Source organism: Bufo gargarizans, chromosome 5, assembly GCF_014858855.1.
Source record: "Bufo gargarizans isolate SCDJY-AF-19 chromosome 5, ASM1485885v1, whole genome shotgun sequence".
Lineage (NCBI taxonomy): Eukaryota > Metazoa > Chordata > Amphibia > Anura > Bufonidae > Bufo > Bufo gargarizans.
In genome coordinates, this window is record NC_058084.1 from 351,263,393 (window position 1) to 351,286,100 (window position 22,708).

Here is a 22,708-nt window from a genome sequence, read left to right on the forward strand (position 1 = left end):
TGACAGCAATCCGTCCAGGCCCTGACACAGCAAAGCAGCCCCAAACCATGATGCCCCCACCACCATACTTCACAGTTGGGATGAGGTTTTGATGTTGGTGTGCTGTGCCTCTTTCTCCACACAGTGTTGTGTGTTTCTTCCAAACAAGTCAACTTTGGTTTCATCTGTCCACAGAATATTTTGCCAGTACTGCTGTGGAACATCCAGGTGCCCTTGTGCAAACTGTAAACGTGTAGTAATCTGTTTTTTTGGACAGCAGTGGCTTACTCTGTTGTATCCTCCCATAAAATCCATTCTTGTTTAGTGTTTTACGTATCGTAGATTCGCTAACAGGGATGTTAGCATATGACAGAGACTTTTGTAAGTCTTTAGCTGACACTCTAGGATTCTTCTTCACCTCATTGAGCAGTCTGCGCTGTGCTCTTGCAGTCATCTTTACAGGACGGCCACTCCTAGGGCGAGTAGCAGCAATGCTGAACTTTCTCCATTTATAGACAATTTTTCCTACAGTGGACTGATGAACAGCAAGGCTTTTGGAGATACTTTTATAACCCTTTCCAGCTTTATGCAAGTCAACAATTCTTAATCGTAGGTCTTCTGAGAGCTCTTTTGTGCAAGGCATCATTCACATCAAGCAATGCTTCTTGTGAAAAGCAAACCCAGAACTGGTGTGTGTTTTTATTGGGCAGGGCAGCTGTAACCAACACCTCCAATCTCATCTTATTGATTGGACTCCAGTTGGCTGACACCTCACTCCAATTAGCTCTTGAAGATGTCATTAGTCTAGGGGTTCACATATTTTTTCCACCTGCACTGTGAATGTTTACATGGTGTGTTCAATAAAAACATGATAATTTAATTCTTTGTGTGTTATTAGTTTAAGCAGACTGTGATTGTCTATTGTTGACTTAGATGAAGATCAGATCACATTTTAGGACCAATTTGTGCAGAAATCCATATCATCCCAAAGGGTTCAAATACTTTTTCTTGCATCTGTATGCTTACTTTACAGAAAAGGGACAGTAAGGGTACGTTCACAACTGTTTTAAAAAATGCCTCTGCTAGAACAGCCTGCAGGAGGTTTACCGCATCTGGTCTAGCTGGATAATGCCATGAAACGTTGGATCTCCATTGACTACAATGGTATTTGGCCACATTCCAGCAGAAATGGTGGCTTTCAGACAGACAAAAAGCTGCGCATGCAGGACGTTTTGTCCGTCTGAAAGCCGGCATTGATGTCAGAAACTGCCCAAATACCATTATAGTCAATAAGATACAGCAGTTCACGGCATTAGCCGGCTTAGCCGGATAAGATGAACTCAAGGAGGTTATTCCTCTGCCGAAACAGCCTGTCGGATTTCTGAACACAGATATGAACCTAGTGTAAGGAAGTTTTCAACCAAAGCTATGGACCAGCAAAACTTTACAATAGATGTATATCTAATCAGTAGGGGGGAAAAACAGATGTCTCCATATCTTCAGGTGAAAAAGAGTTATGGTGCTCCTACACCTTCAACTGCTTTCAGTCGAACACTCGGTTGGTCAACAGTTACATCTCACAACTCCACCCATTCGCATACAAGCTCAGATAAGCATGTACTGTATATGTATTCAAAGGGGAAAGGAGAAAAGCCACCACCAGAGGCTATCTCCCGGAAGAACAAAAGGATCAAGCGCTGAAATTAATGTGCCCGATCCTTTCCCCCTGACATTTTCTTTCGGAGGAGTCAGGAAGCCACCAAATAACAAATGTTGCTAGTCCAGTGTTCCTCAACTCCAGTGACAATATCCCACAGAATAAATACCTGTGGTAAGTCCTGATGCATTGACACTTATTCTATCACCTGCTCAATACTAAGGACATCCTGAAAATATGACCGGCAGGTGGGCCCTGAATAATGGAGTTGAGGAACACTGGGCTAGTTCCATTGGAAATGGCAGTTTTGGCCAACAATAAAATATATGAGGCCTTTGGGCTCTGTGCACACTGTATTCGATCCTTTCATCAAAAGGTATACTTTAGGAAGATTGCACCACTTTACTATACACCAGCCGATAGAGGCTGAGGGGACACTCTTTTGGTCAGGTGAATGGAGCCGTATGGATACGTTTGATGCATAGACCAAAAACAGGTCTCAGATGCAGTGCACAGAAGCCTCAAGTGACTTAACAAGGCCTCAAATGGCAGACATCGTGTTGCCTTATGAGTGCTTTCATGTGCCATTTTGATGCCGTTTTTTAACTCAAAATCAGGGGTGGACTGTAAAGGGAGGGGAAATAAATAGGAATGATTAATACCCTGTATTTTTTCTTTTTCAATCCACTCCTAGTTTTGGCTTTGCAGTAAAACGGCAAGGAGAAAAGTACCCTTATATATCATATATTTGATTCATATTAGTGAGGGGTTTTAGATGCATTTCATGACCACAGCAAAACCAATCTATTTTCATAAAAATGCCCATACAGTAGTTTTACCACAACTATGACAAGCAATAAGCAACAAAAACTCATTATAAAGATATCCTTAGAGACAATACCAGCCATAAACTGGTTTCTTAAAGCTTCAGAAAATGCAAAGCCAATCCTAAACTTTCTAAAGACATAAGAATTATGACTTTAAGAGCAAACTTATCATTGTACATAATTAGCAGAGATTATCATAAAAATGCGGTAGAACCCAGATAATGTTCTAACGTGTATGTACAGCTTTACAGGATAACTGCATCTTCTCATGTGTAAAGCACTATGGTGACGGAGACCTTTACCTCCTTTGTCCTAACCTGCCATATGTACCACTGCTTCCATAACAGAGCACTGCCTTGTGGTCAAAAAGGACCCTTGACTTCAGCTGCCCTACTTCAAAATTATCCAATCCCTTTAACACAATGCCAGCAGAGTGCTAACCAATAATCAAGGCCAACATAGGACCGGGCACATAAGGCTAGTTTTAGAAGAGTGTGTTCACCGCATGAAACATGCTCCATGTGGGAGCAGGAATTCCTATAGTGAAATTTGCCCCTTGGACCGGACTGCATAGCATTATATGGTTTTATAATGCTGTGTGTGTCTGCCAGACCTCAAATGTAATGATTTTTATTCACATAATGCCGTCCGGGCAGAAACACACAGCATTATAAATCATTATAGTGCTATGTAGTCTGGTCAAAGGAGCAGAGTTCACTACAGGATATCATGCTCCCACATGCTTGTCTGAAACTGGCCTAACATCAACAAATGGTCCACCCATAAACAACACCAACAAAGTGTCACCTCTTAAACAACCCCAGTGGAGTGCCCGCCCCTAAACACCACCAGGACAGTGTCCCTCATAAACAATGCCAGGAGAGTTCCTCTGTTAACAATGCCTAGGTCAGCATGTGCTGTTAACACATCCCTGGATATAAGTAATAAAAGCTTGAAAGGACAAGTCCAGGTTTATCTACAGGTGATTTTCTTTTTGTTTCAGGGGACGATTAGCATACAAAGCATCCTAAACGCAGGACCAAAGCAGAGTTGTGAGACCAGGAAATAGAGGCGAGTTCTGAAGCCAATAATTATTTGATCAGAGGGTGCATTCACTTGTGCTTAGACTGTAATTAGCAGCACTGTCATCTCACACTGTAAATGGCGCCATATGATGAATGGTTGCATTAATTTATTTCCTGACGTATAATGGTTTATCGTAAAAGGACCTTATTACATGTTATATTAACATTGTACAACTGTAATGATTTTATTATATGAAAAAGGTAATGTAAAAATGCAACAGCATCCTCTGTGGAATATATCAGGTGGATCAGCAATAACCCTTTCAATAATATGATGTACAAATACCAACAAGGAACAGAACGCAAAGGGCAGTCACGCAGAAGCCATTCGGTGCACTGGACTCTGTAACAAATGTAATGCAGATGATGCTTGGGGGGTTGTTTAGAATACATATTTTTTTTAAACCTTAGTCACTAACTGCACTTTATGTTTCACAAAATTCTTAGTGAGGATGAAAACGGAGTAAAAAATATGCATCAGCAAAGCCACGCCATAATGCTATGAATTTTGAAATCTATAGTGGAAAGAAAGATCCAATTAATGTGAAAGGAGTTTTTCAAAAACACTGAAATTTGGTGTATGTTTCCAAAAGCGTGCAGTAAATTGGTGACGCCTGAATAAGGCCTTATAGTGACTTCATCCTAGATAAGATGACTATACACATTAGAATAATTATGGATGGACAAACTCATCGATTTCAGCAGGAATGACTGACTATTAAAGGGGTTGTGCAGCGATCAGCTGCGCCGATCAACTGTTTGAAGAAGAGGTGGCTCTCCATGGAAGCGCTACTTCCTCTTCATTACACTGCCCTTGTCATCTTGGAAGTACAGTGTAATTAGAAGTGCTCACTCCATTCACTTGAAATGAGTGAGTACTTGTAATTACACTGCCACCGCTGCAATGGAGAGGATGCGTAGTGTAATCAAGAGGAAGAAGCGCTAGCATGGAGCCTTACTGTCTCGCCTAATGGCGGCCCAACCCTTTTTTTCTCAGGATATAAGCTACCAGAGGTACCTGGTAGTAACTTATTCCCAGGTCCCCATTCAGAACACATCCACATTCAACAGAGCTGAGCATGCATTAGTATGGGGATGGCGGGTGGTGGCAGGGGCGGATTGGCCATAGACCGTACAGGGAAATTTCCCAGTGGGCCGAAGCCTAGGAGGGCCACCCAAGCCCTCCTCGTGGCCGCCAGTGAGGTACATAATTCTCAGATTCTCTCCTATGCTCTTGGCCAGCAGCCGCAGGTGTCCTCCTGAAGTTAACTGTATCTATGTCCTCAGGACAGCGATACAGTTGAATACTGTGGTGCAGGTGGCAAAGGACTGCAGGTAACACTACCATATTATCAGGACTAGTGTTATCTGTGTTTTTACATAGGACTGCAGGTAACACTACTACATTCTCTGTACTCAGATAGTCATCACTGTGTTATCTGTGTTGTCACAGAGAACTGCTGGGGACATCTACTATATTATCTGTACTCAGAGAGTTATCACTGTATAGGGGGGCCCACTGAGACTTTATCGCTTAAAGGCCCACATGAGCCTGAAGCCGACGCGGTGCAATATGTGGGTGGGGCTGTGTGTGGGTGTGGCTTGAGGGTGGGGGGGGGACACAGGGGCCCCATGAGTTGTCAGTCCACCCCTGATCACTGGTATGGTAAATGGGGTCTATTGTAGTGGACTTCATGACTTCAGTGAATGGGATCCGTCGGCGGTGTCCAGCATATTACGGTTGCCTGTTTTTACACCGAAATAGAATACCAATAATAGATGTAGCCTAAATATGAAGCAGACAACTGTCTTAGTCATATATGATGATATTAAAATGAACATGGCAGCTGATAACAGAATGAAGGATACCCAAGCTATACAATTTACTTATATACCCTGTTAACATTTTGTGAAACTTCAGAGCAATAATCTATATTCCGAAGGCTGATGAGAGGAGTTGGTGGAGCAGGCAAGGATTTATTCATCTAGTCTCCGGATGTATTCCGGCCCTATTGTAGTGCTAAGAAATAAAATCAAGGCAACCAGGATAGGAGCGGAAAACAACGCCGGACCGCCTGCCATCTCCTGCATCGTCCCAGACATTCCTCAATCACAGAAGCACAGCGTGGTAAAACACAGCAATGTCGCACCGATTAGCGCCATACAGAATGTGACAAAGCAGAGAATGTACAAAGGGGGGTAAAAAATCATTAAGTGCTACAATATTGTTATTCGCTAGTTATCTAAACTACTCCTATAATACTACCGGCAGCACTGAAAGCCCTTAATGCTAACTGTGCGGGCAGCTTTGGCTTGTGTTAAGTGTCTGTTCCCATGGAAACCGTTTATGGGAGCGACTCGATTCAATAAATGTGTATCTGTTGCACTTCATCTTGGATAAGAAAAACATTTTAGAACCAGAAAAATTTATTCGTTCTGTTCAGGGACAAGGTTATGTTTATAACAGTAATTAGATTTGCCCAGAATTGATTATGCACTGTACTTCTGGAATTAACTGGCTCTGCGGCAGAGAGAACATTAAGTAAAGGCCGGCCATTAAACAGACTGGTAACATTTGTTAACCCCGAGTTACAGGGGCAGATTCTCACAAAGAAAGACCCTCATCCAGCTTTTATCGCTTTTCCACAGACTTGGTCATGGTCACCCTAGATGTCCGTGATGAGCGCACATTCATTTTGGAGGAGCAAAAAATGACACTATTCCTTCCTGGGTCCAGAACCTGAACTAGGTAAAACAATGAACACTTCAGGACGAGGATGCGGTCAGTCCTCAGCACAGTAGCTCAAAAAATGTACAATAAAGATGCAAGCACACTAGAAGTCACTAAATATAAAAAGAACTTCACCTGGCCATCGCTTTAAAAGTAATTCATCCTCATAACACAATTCCCACCACAAATTACATTATGAAGAACATGTGTGCCCCGATACGAGTGCTTGTGCATTATAGCAAACAGCACAAACACATGTAGCATGCAATAAATCAATCCAAACTGAGTTTTGAACACAAATGTTGCTGGGGCATACAATGCCCTTCGTTCAAGACTTAAAAGGAACCTTTTCAGGAACGTCATGCTGCCCGAAACCACAGGAAGAATGAAAACACCTACAGACTCCATGGTTAGATCTAAGTTTCAATGTAAAAGACTCAAGCCTTCAGAGAAGATCTTAAAATGGGTTACGCTTGGCTCGATTGAAACGTCTCCCCCTGTGCATTGGGAGAGATCTGTTACTCAACCCTAGCCAGCGGATAGGGAACTGCCCATGTGACTGGTGGGCTACAGTGGTTAAAGTAATGTTGATATTCCTTGTGGCCTAAAGTAATGAAAGAGTCAATATCTTGTGATGAACAAATCAATTTCAAAAAGAGTTCTTCACCTGTGAGGAGCTGTCAATACTGCTGATACTAGAGTAGCGATATACATGCGCCACTACACTTCTGGCCATGAACAGTTGCTGCTGTAGAAGCCTCTCTGCTTTAACCACTACTCTGGGCAGCGGCGCTGGCGCAAGATTTTCTTGGTTGGCCAAGATGTCCAGCCCTGTCAATCAAGCAGAAGGGGGAGCATCTTCAGCAGTGGGGATAGCCCCCCCACAATTAAAGACCTTTTTTAATGAAAAAATTGATTGACATGTATGGTGCAGTTGCAGTATTTGTCGTAGTCTAGGAGAGACCCTTGGAGAGCGTGAGAATTTAGAAGGGAAGCATTATTTTTTTAAATTTTTTTTACAGAGCCCTAAGACCAAAGTAGAGTCCCTCCTGTGCCACATGCACCGGCTATACAAAGATTAGTCATAACATTAAAACAATGGACAGGCAAAGTTAGTAACTTATGACAATGGAACCTCTCAAGATATACTAGGCAGCAAGTGAACAGTCAGTTCTTAAACTTGATGTAACAAGCAAATATATAGATTCCAGTGACTCTGACATGGGCCAAATTGTGATGGCCTAACCACTGGGTCAGAGTATCTCCAACTCACAGGTCTTGTGGGGTGTTCCCACTATGCAGTGGTTAGTATCCACTGTACCAAAAGGAAGGACAAGTGGTGAACTGGCCAACAGGGTCATCTCAACCCAAGGATCACTAATACATGTGAGGAGCACAAGTTAGACCATACTGTCCTGACAAACTGAAGAGCTACTTTAGTACAATCTACTGAAAAATGTAATGATAGTTATGACTCAAATGTGTCAGGACAGTGTATTGAAGCTTGCTGATGGGACTACAAGGCGGAAAACTGGTCAAGGTGCTCATGCTGACTCCTGTCCACCGCCAAAAGTGCCAACAATGGGCATGTAAGCAAAAAAATGATGATGAAACTTATCCATGAAAACCCCACGTTAAAACTTGCAGGACCTAAAGGATCTGTTGTGAACGTCTTTGTGTCAGACACCACTGGACACCTTCAGAGGTCTTGTGGAGTTCATAGCGCCAAGGGTCCGAATTTTTTGGGCAGCAAGAAAATAAATTACAATATTAGGAAAGTGGTTCAAATGTTATGATCACCACTGCGTTAAAAGGGTTGGCCAAGGTTAGAAAAACATGCCAGAGACTCAGTAGTGACATGTGGCTTGAGTACAGTGAATGGCTCCAGTGGTGCAAGTGACCACATCACACTTACGGTCCGAGAGGAACCAGAAGCAAAGGGGATGGGACTCTCGGCACTGGAACGTAGCTGCTGTCAGTGGCTTTTTCCCTTTTTTTTACACACATTTCTGGGGGGCAATTATCAACTTAATGTATCAAGATCTTACGGTATTTACCAGAAGTCTGACCTAGAAATACAGCCACTGAAATAGTATTGAAAAGAGGATGGCTCAAAACAGGCTACATCAGTGAGTAAAAAAACAAAAACAAAAAAACAAAAGCTGTTAGGATGTCTCCGTGCACTGTGAAAACTGGCACAGTTTAACTTACTCCATGTAGCTGTAATTACAGCACACATTTCTTTTGGTAAACAGTTTTAACAAAATCCACATCCAATGAAGCAGCTAAATTAAGAGGCACTAGGAGGTAAAATAGAATTCATTAACACCTTCCCCGGCTCACGCAGTCCCCTGGTAAAATGACAACATATTCCGCTCTCACAAGCGGATACTTAACATTTCTTATGGCTTCCTCACCACTAATAAATATGTGCTTTTGGCCTGTGAAAGCCGCATTGCATTAGCGCGACCTGTGAGCAGAACAACACAACTACCACCACCTGCTTTTTGAATTCTCTCTTTTTTCCATGTGAAACAAAACTTGAGCTGCCAAACCCAGCGGCTAGCTTCAAAATGGTTTTGGGCATTCAGATTGGCATGTACAATGGCGTACATTAATGGTAAGAGTTATCACTTTTATCTATGTAATTACTTTAATTTTCTACACACACTCAACAAAACATAGTCATTGGGAACAGCATAACCAGAAAGTCCGTGCCAAGGTCTTCTTAGGGAGTTCACATCTCAGCTTTATTTTCCGTTCTTCTAATCTGTCAGAAGAACAGAAAAAAACAGGATCCTGTAAGAAAAAAAAGGATTCTGATGCACATTTGCCATCCGTTTCAGCCATTCCCGTCTGTGATCAATTTTTGGGGATCAGAGATACAATACTTTCCACAAGGATTTCAGGCACAGAATATACCCCAAAATCCACACACAAGAAACTCCGTACGTACACAACGTAATTATCCTGCAAGGAATTCATATTTCTATGAACATCTATGATCTAATAATGACCAGAGCAATAGCCTTAAAAATTGATGGCTGACCATGTCTTAGGAGTCTTCACTGTCCTGAGGACATTTAGTTAACCCGCATTACCAGTGTGTTAAAAGGGATGTCTCACTTCAACAAATAGCATTATGTAGAGGAAGTTATTACAAGCCACTTGCTAATACTTTGTGATTGTCCATATTGCTTCCTTTGATGGCTGGATTACTTTTTCCATCACATTATACACTGCTAGTTTCCATGGTTACGACCACCGTGCAATAAATCAGTGGTGGCCATGCTTGCACACTACAGGAAAAAGTACCGGCCTCTGTGGTGGATTGTAGGGTGGTCGTAACCATGGAAACGAGTAGTGTATAATGTGATGGAAAAATGTATCCAGCCAGCAAAGGGAGCAATATGGATAATAACAATACATTAGTAAGTGGCTGGTATTAACTTTTCCTACATGATTAATGCTATTTGCTGAAGTGAGAAAACCCCTTTATCAACCTGCTTTTACATGGCCATGTGTGGTCTTTTGATCTGAACTCACTGGATCATAGTTTGACTCACATGAGCCATGGTCAGTCTAGGAAATGTGGCCATATGCTCAAGCTGTTATGAAATTACAACCCCCAGCATGCACAAACTGCTCAACTGTTCTTGGACCATTCTGGGAGTTGTAGTTTCAGCTGGACCTCTGTGCTCTGGGAGATTCTGAGTGTTCGCTGTGATACAACTAACAGTTTATGGAAAAAATAAAAAATAAAGGTGCGGAGGAACTGCCAATTGGTTATTGCTATCAAGATAAGGAGGTACAGTCAGCTAGAAGATCATGCTGAATTTGAGGCCTCCCCTCACATTGACTGATTGAGCTGATTTAGAAGCACTGGTTTCTAGAACTTGGTATGGTTTTTGCTGTAGGGTGCGGTGGATGCACATTTTTTAAACCTTCTTGATTCTGAATTATCCTAAATTTTAAAATGTGCTGGCAGCTTGAATATTTTCAATAAATATTCCGGCCCGGGAATCCACAGAGGAAAGGATGTCTGCCAGTATCTCATTCAGGTATGTCTTCCCACAGAGCAGCAATTATGTCGTTTGAAATAAATTAAAGTACATCTCACTTGCCGTCTTGCAAATTATCCTTCCAGCTTTTAAGAATATGCACAAGTTAGCAGAATACCCGAGGGCTGAACATTTCAGAGACATGGTAAGAACATTAATACACAGCTGAGATATCCCTACTGAAGTGCTCATGGGGGCAGGTTTATCCATACTGTTCCCTGGGACTGGCAGGGCCGAATGTAAAAACATTAATACTGTCTAATAATTAGACTTTAAACTACGCCAGATTTGTCACAATGGCTGTTGCTGGGTGATAAACCTGGCATAACCTGTGTAGACCAGTTACACCACCAATTAGTTGGCTTACTTTATGCCATAACCATGTGCAAATATTTTGTGCACAATTTTTATTTTGTGCACATGCCGCCCGCAAGACATGCCCCTTTTTTGGCAAGTCACACCCGTTGCCAGCTTAGCCACAGCTCTGTACTTGGACGCACTGGGAAAAACTGTGTAAAAATGTGCTTAATTATCTCTGGAACTCCCATAGAAATGAATGCAGTGGTCGTGCACCACATGATCCACTCATTTTAGGGGGACTCCTGTTCTTATGATCGGTTGGGGTCCTAGCGGTAGGACACCCACCTTTGTAATAGCTATCTCCCCTGTCCTGACGTTGTGAATTCTATCCTAGCCGCAAGTCTAGTTAACAGTCTTCACGGCATTAGGGCCAGGAAGGAATTCACAGCATCCTAAATCATCGTGATACTGAGAATCCACTCCAGAAGACCACTGCTTTTAATGGGAATTACTGCTCCCACGTGGAGTGAACAGGTTCGTATGAAACTACCCTTACAGGGAGAGATCTGCATCAGAAAGGAAACACCCCCTGATAAAGGACACCCCCTCTGGGCTACGGATGGAAATATAGAAGAGTAATTTGAACAATGAATGTGGAGATCTCTGGATCCATGCGAGTTACAGGGCTGGTTCTAGCTTTTTTATTTTTTTTAAGATTGTCATGTGACGTACGATGTCTGATGTTCATTTTTTTACATCATTGGATAATCCCTTTAAGGTGCCCATGTCCCTCTTACCTAAAGAGCTCACATATGGTATATAGACTATACGGTTTGTGGCACATAAATGGAGGAAAAATAAACCTGCACACCACAAAAAAATATTGAACTTAACTACACAGACTATCATTCTTGTGTTAACCCTGTTGTAGTAAGTAGTTCTCTGGATGTCCTAATCAATGAAAGAACTAAACAGGGACAAGGTATTACTCTATGAAAACAGCTTCTCATTCAACGCAAGTCTTCTCCCGGTTTTGATTAAGCATTTACATATCCCTGTCACTGATTCATTGCTTAAAGAGGAGTGACTTAAGACAAAATGCTCAGCATCCTTAACTTCATTTCTATTCACCCGCTAATAAATGCCATCTGGTGTGTACTTTAGGGATATAATACCAGTCAAAAAGCCCGCTGTATTATGAGAACCAACACCAACTTGATCGGAGATGCATATTTGAACAGATGTGACTAAATTACATCTTCAACAACCCACGAATAAATTCAAAGCAAGCGTGCGCTGAAATTTACAGGGAGACTTGGAAATGCATTCAAAGTGGAAATCACCAGCGAAATAGAAAATATTACAAAAAGGCATTACTTGCCTTAAATTAAAAAAGTGACACTGTATCAAAGATTTACAGTGTTTCCTAATGACATATGCGTTGAAGCGTAACTAAACCTTTGAGTAAAATTTTAATAAGATGTCCCTAATGCCCTAATAGTTTTTCTAATATACTTTATTAAAGGATTTTGTATTTTTTATTATAGTTTACACCCTGTGGGGATTCGCTCTGGTAGACAGGACAAGAGGGTGCAGTATAGCGGCAAAGACACGTTTGTAACTCAAAAACTGCAGTGTTCATTCACACTAGTTGCAGGTTCACAGTATGACAGTCCATTTTCAGTATTGGTGTTCGTTCACACCCAAAACAGTTCATACAGAACATTTGATCCTGGGTGTTTAAGGCTACTTTCACACTAGCGTTCGGGCGGATCCGTTCAGAACGGATCCGCCCATAATAATGCAGACGGAGGCTCCGTTCAGTACGGATCCGTCTGCATTATTTTAGCAAAAAAAAGCTAAGTGTGGAAATAGCCTGGGACGGATCCGTCCAGACTTTCAATGTAAAGTCAATGGGGGACGGATCCGCTTGAAGATTGAGCCACATTGTGGCATCTTCAAACGGATCCGTCCCCATTGACTTACATTGTAAGTCTGGACGGATCCGCACGCCTCCGCACGGCCAGGCGGACACCCGAACGCTGCAAGCAGCGTTCAGCTGTCCGCCTGTCCGTGCGGAGGCGAGCGGAGCGGAGGCTGAACGCCACCAGACTGATGCAGTCTGAGCGGATCCGCCTCCATTCAGACTGCATCAGGGGTGGACGGCTGCGTTCGGGTCCGCTCGTGAGCTCCTTCAAACGGAGCTCACGAACGGAATACCGAACGCTAGTGTGAAAGCAGCCTAATCCACACTCGGCTGAATGCTCAGCCTCAGAAAGTCCACCTGCAGGCTTTAGGCAGCCTTCTCGCCCGACCCACTGTCTTCAGCTCTCCAGCACGGCACAAGCCTCAGATCCCAGCACACACACAGCAACAGTGCCAGAGAGGCGAAATCCACCCACCTGACAGTGATGGCTGTTTTTTATAGGCCTGTCAAAACCCTGCCTGGACCGTAGGGAGTAGTCACCCACCCAGCACTTTGACTACTTCCAGTAAGAGCCGTCCCGGATCAGCTATTTACAGCCATACTATACAGCATACTGACACAGAAAACTGGCTCTTACTCCACCGAGGCCAGGAACCTAAGATGATTACTTGTACCTTTTTACACCCCCTAAAGCACACCATTCGCTATGCGCTTAAAACTGACATTTCCGTACACCACTGACTGCTCAGAGGTGTACAGGCTGTAGACACTTTATAAATAAGGCCGCAGCAGCAGTGCGTACGGGCAGGAGCGCAAATTGCTGCTCCTGTGTGGTTCCCCCCGGAGGTTTACTAAATCCTGGCATAGCACATAAGTACCCTGTAACCATGTGCTATGCCAGGATTAGCTGAGTGGAGTGGCTCCTGCCTGTGCCTGCTTTGTTTCACAAAAATCTGACATGTAGGACTCGAGTGAGTTTATAGCACTAGCACTGAATCCTGACCCATTCATTTCAATAAGTCTGTGTACATGTCTGTGCTCACGCATCAGTTCTGCGTTGTGTGAAAAAAGCAGCATGTTGAATATTCTGCGTTTCTCACACAGCCCTGACCACATAGAAGTAAATGGGGCTTCATTGAAAAATGCATTGCATCTGAAAGCAAGTGCGGATGCAATGAGTTTTCCACTGATGGTTGATACGAGATGATGTTTGCAAACCTTCAGTTTATCATCACACGCGTGTCAAACGCATCAAAACACATTCCACTTGCGCGTAAAAAAATTAACAAATGAACGCAATTGCAGACAAAACTGACTGAACTTGCTTGCAAAATGGTGCGAGTTTCACTGAACACACCCGGAACTAATCCGTCACGCTCGTGTGGAAGAGGCCTTAGTTTAGTAGAGCAGGCAGAAGCAGGAGCCCGCTCCGCTTAGCTAATCCTGGCACGGTACCCATGTGCTAGGCCAGAAGTTCGTAAACCTCCGGGGGGCAAAGGCAGGAGCAGCAATATGCTCTTCTGTCCGTACGCACTGCTGCTGCTGCCCCATTCATAAATTGTGTACAGCTAGTACTCCGTACACCGCTGAGCTGTCAGCGGTGTAAAGAAATGTCAGTTTTAAGCGCACAGGTAGAAAAAGTCTAAAAAAGACATAAATAAAGTACATTCGAAAAACTTTCATTAGGGCATCAGGGACATCTTATTAAAATTTTACTCAAAGGTTTAGTTACTCTTTAAAAACAAATATGGCTTCACTCTGTTTAAAGCTTCAGGTCTGTATTACACATTACGGAGCCAAACCAGTTCCAAGAATTACCACGCAAGATGAACATCCTCCATTGACCGGGTCATGTGGCCCAGGTCTTTATGTACTTCTCCATTCAAATTACTTATCCAACAAAGTCACCAGCTTTCAGGCCACTTTCACACGGTGAGTATTTTGCACCAGCATTTCAAAGTCAAAACCAGAGAGAAAGTATAAAGTATAACAAAAAGATTTGCAACTCTTCAGATTTTTTTTACCCGCTTCTGGTTTTGGCTTACCAACACTGATGTAAAATACAGACCTGAATATTGCCACGATAACAAGGCCTAAGTCTTTACTCACATGACTGTATAAATGTGTTGGTGTTTATTTTTATTTATTTTTTTCAGAAACAACATTCAATTCAGTCAGCGGAATGCAAGGAAGGGTTTATCGAAATAGGTTTTCTTTTTTCTGATCAGATCAGATCAGTTTTCGCAAAAACTATATAGGAATTAGTGTTGTACCAATCTATAAAACAGCGCCCATAGCCCATTGACTGACATGGTTTGTGGAGGCCTACCCAGTGTTTGAGGATGAGGTTTATGTGCAAATACATTTCACTGGGCCCTTTCAATTGTAAATCTCCTACAAGTCATTACCTACAGCTAGGAGCTGTTATCATACAAATGTTAGGCTGAAAAATGAGGGCTGTTTAACATGAGCAAGTCCATTGCAGGAATCCGCTCCATATGAGAGGGTGATCCTCCGTTCTGGACTTGCAGGAGAGCATGGCATGATCATGATTTCTAATGCTGTGTGCCTCTGCTTGACCATACTTCTACGTAAATCATACTGACAGCTTTATGCCACTATGATTATGTAGCACTAAGGTCAGGCAGAGGCACACAGCATCATAAACCACAATGCCATGTGCTAGTGCAAGTCCACAACGGTGGATTAAGTTCACAGACTGATCGCGATTCCCAAAATGGACTTACTCGTATGAAATAGTCAGGCTTCATTCACACAATTTCATCTGTAAGTCGGCCCCAAAAAAAAAAAAAAGTTTACTGAGAAACAGATGGCTTTTGTGCGCATTCCATTTTTCTCACGTTGTTCTGCCTCCAGCAGAGAGAGATTCATTTCAGTTCACGTCTATTTCATTTCTAATTCATTCTGCTGCAATTTCTGTATTCCTGTAGTTATTAGTTAGGTAAAAAATGTACTTCACTTTGTTTTCTTGTTAATAAAGATTATTGCTTTGTGGGAGGTGCTAGGCATTGTGGGTAGTGCACGACATTCTGGGAAGGAGAAACCCCAGTCTTCAGTCTACATACAGAATACAGGACATCAGCAGAGCTGTTCCATGCAGTTCTTCTTAAACACAACCATCTTTATGCAAGTATATCTGGTGAGTGAGATCTACCTTTGTTTCATGGACAGTATGTTATGCAGAGATGTTTAGCTAGGTATACGTGTTTTTTCTGTTATCTAGACATGCAGTTCCATGTATAGGCAGCCATTTTGGACGTCTGCTTTCTCTGTCAAAGTATTACTGTACATGCCATTCTATATGTTTTACTTACACAAGCCATTTGTATTCTTGTAGTTTTACAAATTCACAATCCTGTTGACCAATAAACAAGTTAGACTACAGAAAACAGTCCTCTTATTTGGCAGACAGCAATGGTTTATACTGAATGTCAGACTGCACACTGTGTGAACATGTATGAAGACAGAACACACACCCATCAATAGAAATTGCTATTCGGATCTGTAAAAAGGATTAGAATAGGACAGATGGAAAGTTTCTCAGATTGGGAAAATGGATGCATTGTAAAAGTATGTGTGAACAGCCCCACTGACTTGTAAAGGTCAGTCTGCCGTTTCAAAAACAGATAGGTTGCTGAAGAAAAAAATAACAAGTATAGTAAAAAGCCAGAGGTAATCATAATTACACGTCTCTCTCAGGTTTTTATAAAGTCCCATTCGTTGACAATTACTGTACAGTAGCACTAAGCAACCATTTTTAATTCCCAACCATTTTCAAGACCTCTGCTTGCAGTGAATGGAAATATTCTTTTTGAGGCTAATGTCGGTTTTAAACAATGCTCAGATGTCTAACTTTACATAAATATCAGGAGACCTTACAACAATCCCATATATATATATATAAAAAAAAACTTTCAGGACTATAAGTTCTGATCCAGACTCCAAACATAATTTTTTTTTTTTAAAGGGGTTGTTCACTTTCTGGTGATTGTTGACCAATCTTTTTGTGAGATTATTATATAGCAGTTACTAATATAACCTTTGTTCAAATTCTGCTCCCTTTTCTATATTTCATAAGGTATGCCCCCTTGTTTACAATGTCTTTTGTGCTTTCCACACAGAAGTCCTGTCCATAAAATAGCTGCTGATGGAAGGTCATGTGACCAGGCAAATCACCTCTATGTGATGTCTCCTCCATTCAAATACACTACATCTGCACTAAACTTCCAACAGAACAAGTACTGATGGCAGATGCAGTGTATCATAATGGAGGAGACATTACATGAAGCCGAGTTGCGTGGTCACATGACACACCTTATGAAATATAGAAAATGGGGCAGAATTTCAACAAAGAATATATTAATAATTGCCATATCATCATCTTATAAACACACTGGTCAACCGTAACCAGAAAGTGGCCAATTCCTTTAACTATTCTACATTTCAAACTATCTTCTGGATCTGATTACTTTTGTAATTGCATGTAACTAAAAATGTTGTATAGCCACCGACTTATTCAATAAAATCTATCTGTATAGCTCCACCTGTCTGGTCTTTACTCATTTCTCTGTTCACCTCAATAACATAACTGAGGGGGACAAGCTCGGTTCTATCCTTTAACGGTGTCCAGCCATATGTACAGTTTGAAACTGTAACAGTTACAGTAAGAGAGCTGCATCAGAAAGGACAAACCTCCTTAGGTATGATAGGGAGAGCTGCAGCTTGGAGGACATGTGTAGTGCCCTGGAGCAGGGAGTACTTTGACATTTGCCTATTTCACCTATGCAAAGTTAAAACTTCTTACTTTATTTCACTTAAAAGGGTTAACTTGCACGGTTTAAAACTAACTACATTTTATATGCATGTTGTGATATATATCTTGTTCATTATCACTGTATTTACATGGCTCTGTGGAAGGGGTTAATGCATACTGAGAGACTGTTAGGGCTTTAAATGAGTAGCTGGTAATTTTACACAGCTGCCATAAGGTTAAAGAGACCATGTTTTGGAGGGAAAAACCCATACTTATTTACCACCAAAAAGCAGACAGCCTGACCTTTTATATGTCTGGTTTTAGCTATGTTTCTTATGTCTGGAAACTTGTTTTCGTCTGGAAAACCTGCTGTGTCATTGCCATTGAGTATCATTGAAGCTCTAATGTAAGTCTATACCAGACAGGAGCTGAAACAATGTATCTGTTTGTGCCGAGTTTCTCCACTTCACCCCTACCACTAGAAGGTTCTAGTCTAGCAAAAACTGTATATAAGGAGAGCAGTCAGAGCCCATAGTGTTTTGCAGTTAGGGAACAGTGCTTGGAAGAGGAGACTCTGCCAGACTACTGAGTGACCAGAAGACGACACCGAGACAGGGACACGCTGCCACAGACTCTGGATTACCAGCCTTCTGAAGAGAAGGAGGGCCAGCTAGCTCAGGCCTTTCCTCAGCATCAAACTCTTCTTCTGCCAGGGAGGAGATTGGAGAAGCCAGCCCTGTATTGTTTTGTACCCGAGTTCCTCCAGTAAAGAAGCATTTCCCATTAGGGTGCACCATGCCTTACCATCCCTTCCAGAGAGAAGCAACACATGGTGACACCTCAACGTTGTCCAGGGGACCCAGCGTAGCGTTGTGGCCACTCCAAACCTGGCCACTGCACATGCCCCCTGAGCTGCAGTAGAAGGGGGATGTCCCCTGAGCGCCCAGCCTGAAATAAATCTACAAAAGAACTGAATGGGGAGCTCTGGATCCATGGTATCGGGCAGGTTCTAGCTTTGTGAGAAAGAGATTGTCATGTACTAAAAGATTTCTGATATTAATTTTTACATTAATCATGAGATAATCTCTTTAAGGATTTGTACCTACACCAAAGACAACACGTAAAGCATCAAGTATATCACACAAGACTCAGCCAGCAGATGATCCTGCAGAAGTTGCATGTGAAAGGATTTAACTGCATATTTAAATGAATGGCTGTGCGATTAGCATGTCTTCTTCCCTCTTAGGAGCCTGCTAGAAACTAAACGCTGTTGGCATTTCAGACAAATGAAAACAAGGAACATGCAAGTGAAAGTGACAAAACAAGAGAATATGTAATGAGACTGCAATGTCCTAAGACGTCATGGTCAAGTCAGTAGCGTTTTAACTGGAAAGTAAGTTAGCAGATGGGACATAAGACAGATAGCAGTTGGATAATTACAAGCTGTTGGCAGTCCATTTATTCATACCTGCTTCCTCGTGTCAACGGACATATGTTAGCAAAAGCTATACCATAGGTGCAATATATGAAAATGATGTACAGTATTTGTCAAATCAACCATACGGTCTTGAAAACCATCGTGATTTGTCAAATACATAAAGAAGAATTGGTTTGAGATTTTGCATTACCACGCTGTAAATGAAGTGCTAAATGACCGTGCGTCCAACATGTGGAAGACCTAAGTAAGAGGTAAGTGAATGGAATAAATCTCAACATGACTGCGCTTAGAGCTACTTATATAGAAAGGGTATTGTGCTCAGGTATAGTGGCATTAAATCAGGAGTCTGTCAATAGTTGAGACCATAAAAAAATAAAATAATGCAGAAAGTTCTATATAGAGGTTGGGGTGAGCAGCACAAACATACCCAAGTATGAGCTATGTGAATATGAAACTGCCATTCTGCCAGGTTCTCCTCCTGCAAGTGCTCAGAGGGGCAAAGCTTCACTGTGAAGTGATATCAGCTCTCTGCATTGAATTGCTTCACAAATCTTACCCTCTGCTAACCGACAGCTGCTGCCCCCAACAAGGAGACTACTACTAGGGGTTATGAAGCAGCTTGATGCATATAGAACTCCAGTGTTTCCAGTACACTTAAAGGAGCAGTGCCTTTTTTTATCCTGGTCCAAACAGACTCCCTTTAAGAACCTATTCATATATACCTTCATCAAATTCTTTGTTAGGCCACTTTCACATACGTTCAGTGTGATGGCTGCATTTCCCAGAACAAACACTGTTCCTTTGACCCGAACTCACAGCATCATAAGGATTTATAATGTTGCGATTTTCTGCCTGAAAGTGGGTCTTCTGTACTGCAACTACAATGCCATGAGTGCAGTACAGAAGGAATTCACAGCATCAAAAAACATTATGATGCTGTGAGTACGGGTTAGTGGAGCAATGTCCGGGAATACATCATTTCTAAAAGTTGCCATGAGCCTACCTCCCATACTGAAAAGATCATATTTACTTGCTCTCCACCAGTTCTCTGCACTGTGTACTGCATCTTCATCTCCCGATATACTATTTGTTTTCTTCCTGTCTCTTGGGAACCCATTACCGATGGAGCCAGCAGTTGGCTGAAGAGGATAAGGTGACCATGTCCATTCGGGGGAAGAGGAAAACAATCCCTGGAAGATGGAGACACAGGAGCCAGCACGGAGTAGCAGAGCGGCAGGGAGTAAGTACCACCCTTTTAGTATAGGAGGCAGGCTACTGGCAATTGGTAGAAATTAAATACTCTGACATCCCCTTTAAAACAACTGTCACAGAGGTCAACCACCTAAAATATAACTTTTAATAGAAAATATAAAAAATTACCATGAATCCCTCACGTGGGGACAATAGAACAAGACAGACAAACAAACAAGCACAAGTAGGCTAAATCAAGGACGGGGGGGAAGGATGGTATGGCAGGGAAAAGGGCAGGCCAGAAGGGTTCCTAGTATAACCCTAGGGCAGTGATGGCTAACCTTGGCACTCCAGCTGTGGTAAAACTACAACTCCCAAGATGCCCCCCTTGCTTGGCTGCTTTCAGAACTCTATAGAAATAAATGGAGCATGCTGGGAGTCGTAGTTTCACCACAGCTGGAGTGCCAAGGTTAGCCATCACTGCCCTAGGGTATCCCTTACTAGTACTCAGCCCAGAGATGCACCCAGATGGTGGGAGCACTCTGTCCCCGTACCTACCCTATCTGTCCTTAAAACAACCCTAAAACACACAATAGACCCTAATGGATGCCCAGGCATCCATAAGGGTCTAGTGTGTGTTTTAGGGTTGTTTTAAGGACAGATAGGGTAGGTACGGGGACAGAGTGCTCCCACCATCTGGGTGCATCTCTGGGCTGAGTACTAGTAAGGGATACCCTAGGGTTATACTAGGGACCCTTCTGGCCTGCCCTTTTCCCTGCCATACCATCCTCCCCCCCCCCCCCCCGTCCTTGATTTAGCCTACTTAAGCTTGTTTGTTTGTCTGTCTTGTTCTATTGTCCCCACGTGAGGGATTCATGGTAATTTTTAATATTTTCTATTTTTCTATTAAAAGTTATATTTTAGGTGGTTGACCTCTGTGACAGTTAAATCTTTATACAACCACCATCAACGCATTTTTCCAGTGTTTAAACCCCTTTAAAACAAGCCTGACAGCCACAAGTGGTTACAGAAAGCCCCCGTGGTTGATGTGGCATCCGCATAACCAAACCAGACTGACTTTTATCATTTTGGTTTCTGTAGTATTTATTTTCTTACACACGTTCTTTACAAATTTCATAATTATTTTATATTCTTGTACAGAAGAACATAGTTCGATATGATTTCTAAGTCTAATACTTACCATTTCACTCAGACTGCATTGGTGACGAGGACTAATTTAATACTTTGATGATATGCTGTTAGTATTTAATTCACCCCCCCCCCACCCCCCATTTTCTGAATTATAAAGTGGGCCCCGTTGCTTGATATTACGACACTGATCAGAATGTGAAGGGACAACTATCACTCTTGCAGGTTTAAACAGATCCATTGATGCAAGGCATCTATGAGGCCGTTACCTCCGGTCAAATTGACATAACCATCTTGTGGCAGGGCACAAACTCGCTGATCCGTTGTGTATGTACAATACAAATACAGGTGCATCTCAAATTAGAATATCATTGGAAAGTTAATATATTTCAGTAAGGCCGAATGCACACGGCCGTGTGCGGGCCGTGGAACCGCGGCCTGGATCCCTGCTGAGAGCAGGAGCGCACGGCGTCATTGGTTGCTATGACGCCGTGCGCTCCCTGCTGCCGCCACAGTACAGTAATACACTGGTATAGATCATACCAGTGTATTACTGTATTGCGGCGGCAGCAGGGAGCGCACGGCGTCATAACAACCAATGACGCCGTGCGCTCCTGCTCTCAGCAGGGATCCAGGCCGCGGTTCCACGGCCCGCACACGGCCGAGTGCATTCGGCCTAATTCAGTTCAAAAAGTGACACTCCTAGTCTATAGATTCATTGCATGCAGAGTGATCAATTTCAAGCGTACATGTCTCTTAATGGTGATGATTATGACTTACAGCTAATGAAAACCCAAAAGTTAGGAAATTAGATTTTATAAGACCAATAAAAAAAAAAAATATTTAATAGAGAAATGTTGGCCTACTGAAAAGGATGTACAGTATAAGCATTTAACACGTCGGGGCGCGTATTGCATAAATTACTACATCTACGTGGCATGGAGGTAATCAGCCTGTGGCAATGCTGATATGTTATGGAAGCCCATGTTGCTGTGATGGTGTCCATTGCTGGGTCTAGGGTTGTTGTGGGTATCGAAATTTCGATACCCAATCGATACTTTTGTCCTGGTATCGATACGATACCGGGATTTCAATTTTTTCAATACTGGGCTACGCTGCTGCGCAGTCTAGTATCTCTGAACATGAGCGCGCTGCTGTCGGAGCGCTCATGTTCCCTCAGCAGCACAGGGGAGAAGGAAGCAGTCTCTCCCTCCCCCCTGTGCTGCTGCCCACTGCCACCAATGAACGGAGAGAGGGGCGGCGGAGGGGCTGGCGCAGTGCGGCGCCCCTGAGATGTCCCAGCACTTACCAGTATTCCTGGGCGCCGCTCCGTTCGCCCGCAGTGTCCCATTACTGTCTCCTCTCCTGCTCCATATGCCAATTACTATCGGACCAATGGGGAGGAGACATCAGCTTCTCTAGTGGGCGTTCCTTCTCCCTGCGCTGCGATTGGACAGCGCTACAGCCAGGGAGAAGGAATGCCCACTAGAGAAGCTGATGTCTCCTCCCCATTGCTCCGATAGTAATTGGCATATGGAGCAGGAGAGGAGACAGTAATGGGGCACTGCGGGCGAATGGAGCGGCGCCCA

The 22,708-nt window shown here is 42.8% G+C and overlaps 1 protein-coding gene across 3 annotated transcripts in view; it reads right to left on the minus strand.

The window, feature by feature from the left end:
- CDKAL1 (CDK5 regulatory subunit associated protein 1 like 1) overlaps window positions 1-22,708 on the minus strand; it is a 908,375-nt gene that overhangs the window by 262,377 nt on the left and 623,290 nt on the right. The gene's annotated exons all lie outside the window — the stretch shown is intronic.